The sequence below is a fragment of the Clupea harengus genome, chromosome 12 (assembly GCF_900700415.2).
Source record: "Clupea harengus chromosome 12, Ch_v2.0.2, whole genome shotgun sequence".
NCBI lineage: Eukaryota > Metazoa > Chordata > Actinopteri > Clupeiformes > Clupeidae > Clupea > Clupea harengus.
The window spans coordinates 8,673,605-8,678,072 of NC_045163.1; positions in this window are offsets into that span (position 1 = coordinate 8,673,605).

Consider the following 4,468-nt stretch of genomic DNA (forward strand, 5'->3'; position numbering starts at 1 on the left):
CGGGAGAGCAGGAATAATGCGATGGGAACAGACATTTCTTCTACCCGAAAGTATTTGTTATTATTCGGGGCGTAAAAAAATCAGCCATTATGTTTCTTCAGGTCCATTCATGTCATTGTAGACAGCCACAAGATATCAGTCAACATTCATCTGTTTAAGATGTAACATGCTGAATGTATCAGCCATAGGTATCATGGAAATTCTGAGTTAGTATTTCATGGTTTTTAAACAGACATCGACAGGTTCAAGTGATAGCAACAAGTGAATCTAGCAATAGACTGTACTTTTGTAAAGTACTAATTCATGATTCCTTGTCAGTTCATGAAACAAAGTTTAGTTATAAATTTAAAAAAGTGTGATGTTGTTGAAATAAATGTAATAATTAATTGTATGAACATGTGAAATCAATTTGATGTTCTGAAGGCACAACAATTGCATTTCCAATGAATACAACATTTTAGCAATTTAGGCAAGGTTATCTATTAAGCACATTTCATACACAGAGACAGTTCAATGTGCTTTATTGATTTTATGTAAAGCACTTTGAACTGCAACTCTTGTATAAAATGGGCTATATAAATGAAGTCTTACTTACTTACTTACTTACTTACTTACTTTACACAGTGATTATACTGCTTCACCATGTTTGGTTTGAACTCTTGGGCTCTACCATCTGACCTGAGTCCATGGATCTAAGAGCCCTACTCGGTTGATATTCTTTAAACATATCAGAGATGTATTCTGGGTTCAAACCATTCCGTGAATTATACACTAGTAGCAGCACTTTAAAATCTGTTACTAATTGGAAGCCTGTGCAAATATTTTAGAACTGGAGAACTGTTTTCTTGCTCCTGGATAAAATTCTAGCAGCAGAATTGGGAAGGATTTGCATCTGTTTAATGGTCTTTTTGAGAAGACCAGTTAAGAGACGATTATAGTAGTCCACCTTACTGGAAATAAAAGCATGAAAGAACTTCTCTTGGTGTTTTTGTGACACCAAACCCTTGATTTTGGCTATATGTCTGAGATGATAGAAGGCTGTTATGGTGATTGCTTTGATATGGTTGGTGAAAGTGTGACCTGAGTCCAAGGACGGATTATGAAACCATGGGCCCCTGGGCCTGGACGTGTAAAAGGGCCCCCTTCCCCCTTTGCGTGCTCGCAAAACATTACTAAAATGTAATGACATTTTTTTTCAACAACACAATAACTAAATTCACCTGTACCTCAACAGGATTTACAGCGCACATACACCTTTCCTAACACAGCGCAGGTACACTTAATAGTTAATAACAGCGACTTCACGCAGAGGCTCTGGCTTAGGGTCCCCCTGAGCTCAGGGGCCCCTGGGCCTGGGCCCGGTAGGCCCGTTCAGTAATCCATCCCTGCCTGAGTCTATTAGATTTCAGACTTGGAGTTCAGGAGTTGAGGTGTTTGCTTATGTGAATTCTCTTCTCTTTGTTGCCAAACGTGTTAACCTCTGTTTCGTCCTTATTTAATTTTGCTGCCCCAAAAAGTCCTACCCATTTTTCCGACCTGTCCAGTAGTATTCGATTATCTAATGTGTAAAATGCAGCACTGAGATCTAGTAAGACCAGAACTGATATTTTACCTGAATCAGTATTCTGCTATATATAATTTAACACTTTTTAAGAGCCATTTCAGTACTATGGTGAGGTTGGAGACCTGATTGAAATGTATCAAAATGACCGCTTGAGCAAAAAAAAAAAATGCTGAGTTGATTGTAAACAACTTTTTCAATGATCTTAGCAATGAAAATATTTAAGTCAGGCCTGTAGTTGTTTAACACAGAGGCATCCAGAGTGATCTTTTTTTAAGAGTGCCTTAATGGAAGCTGTTTTAAGTGACTTTGGGAAAGTTCCTGTTAAAATGTCAAACTGTTTCCTCTAGAGATTTTTGGTCAGTTGTATTAACCTGTGACATAGTCGTCAAATAATGTCTAGGTGGTAATTGAGATGGTTTCATTGTTTGACTCTGTAGTGTTGATGAACCATCTGATAATTCGCTATATTCATCTGTGGAAAACAGAAATGGGGCTATCTGACTTCACAACGTGACTTATGGTATTAACCGGTATAAACCACGCCCACGTCCTGTCTTCTGTCCAAATGCAGATACATAGACGATCATTATTTTCATTGAAGATGCAGATACAGTTAATGATGTCTCTGTACACCCCTGAGTGCTACCACCATATGAAAGAATGCAAGTAGCTGGGTCTAGAGTTCCCAATTAATCTTGACAGCCTACCCTGCAAATCCTAACAAGCTGGGGGAATCAAATGAACCACTGCTGGAGGAGGGTGGGTATGCAGCCAGCTAAGTCCAGCAGACATGGGTCCACGCAGCACTGGGGTAGGCCATGGGGGAAATACAGCTTCAGAGGGGAGCTGATGCTATGCTAATTGTTTTTCCAAGAGAATGGTAATTTGCCTCTACATGTCTTGGTGTTTCTGATATAGTGATCAGAAAACAGACAAAAATAACTGTGTAATTGTTTTTTTTCCCCATACAGTGGTGTACCTATGTGATTTACACACACTGTTATTTGACTGTCCAGGTAAAAATGAAGGCCTAGACTTGATCTTATCTACTATGACCAGACTGAAGTCATACTATTCACCGTCTAAGACTATTCACCGTCACATGTGGTCGGTGGGGCAGCTTTAGCTGGGAATTGGAATGACGATGATGAGGCAGTGAGGTAGTGGCACCAGCCTCAAAGCCAAAGCCTCACCCACAACAGAGAGGACGCCACTGTTGTCCATGATTTATGCATCCGCAAACACACACAGGAGTCTTTATGCCCTTTTATGTATTATTCAGCATAAATTGTACTCTGCCGTGCGTCTTTTGGACTTTTCGCTTTGTTGTGAGACTATAAAGAAGGATAGAGGAGAGATCTGAGCATCTGTGTCCATACATTAGGCATTACTTCTTTGTGCAATCACTACACCTGCACTGGGATAGGCAGACGGGGTCAGCTTTGATGTGCAAGTTTTCTAGTGTTTCAGGAGGGTACAGTGAAGCCAAAGGTAGAACAGAGTTCTAGTTGGTAGACCTACTGTATCACCGCTGTTGTATGCCACTAGCATGTGGGATTGAAATATTTGTATTTATATGTGCACACAGTTCCAGACTGATATGGATCTACTTAAAATACACATAAAGCTGCAGTGGTTCTGTATATTTCCATATAGTCATACTCACGTGTACATGCATTAAATATCAATGCATGTCTCTGTAAACAACCCTCCAAAAACGTATCAGTTTGAGAGTAGCTATCGGCCCTTATTTCCTGTAATTATCTTTTCCTTCAGTTCACTGTGAGTGTTGCTGCTGAAACCGTATATGTTTTTTTAGGCCATGCTCATATCGGATTAACTTGACACAGCGAAAGACGAAGACTTGGGACACGGTGGGACAAAGGTGCTTCTCTGTGTTTTATTTCACTGCAAAGTCTCAGTAAAGACAGCTCCCTTCTGAACAAAGCATTTTTTATTAACTGCAGTGTGCTGTAAATCCTCCTAGCTACATGAAAAATAGAACATAATTATGGTTTCTGTGTGGTCTAGAGTGTCTCTAGGCTCATGATGCCACAATCACAAACGCTTCTCTGACTGCTCATGTCTCTGAGGGTTTGGACTGAGTTATATGACCTCATCAGTCCTCTTTCTCACCCCCGAGTCGGTGAGCCGAGAGGCGTCACAAAGCGCCATGGGAGAGTCGCAGTCATCAGAGAAATAGCTTGGAAAATGACAAGCGCTGAAACAGCCACTTGATCCCTGATTAGCTTTAAACCATGAGAGATCATGTCACAGCCCTTCTCTACACTGTGACTGTGTCTCATCTCACATCCTCGAGGAACACGAGGAAGAAGGACGTATCTGTAGCCACCATCTTGTTTATCCTTTCAAGGTGGCTCTGGCATTTCCTGGAGGCAGCGTCGTCATGGGGCACGGATGTTGGCAGCCGACGCAAACGCGTGCAGTGCGCCAGGCCCCTGTTATCCATTCCTGTGAACTTGTGGAGCATGGGCTTAGGTGCGTTTGATTCCCCTGATGCATGCAGGAAGCCAGCCATCTGTGCGAGGGGGTAAAAGCCTTCACAAATAAAGGTGACGACGCCAGAAGCCCAGCTAACAGGGTCACCCCAACAGAAAACAAACTTAGCCGGTTCTGCACTACTGGTAATGGCTGTTACATAAGCTTCAATTGATTTATGTGGGGAGAGAAGTGAAAACTCACATGTTACGAAGCATGCCCTGCTGACCAGCTGGCATGATGAACAGAGGGCTTGAAGGTTGGGTTCCCATTCAGTAAGGAGGCGACATCTTCCCTCCAGGTCTCTAATCATTCGTCATTCTTAGAAACGCACCCTCAGGGACATAATGAGCTTGTTTACATATACATTTATTTTTGTGTTTGTTTGTTTGTTTCCCCCACGTC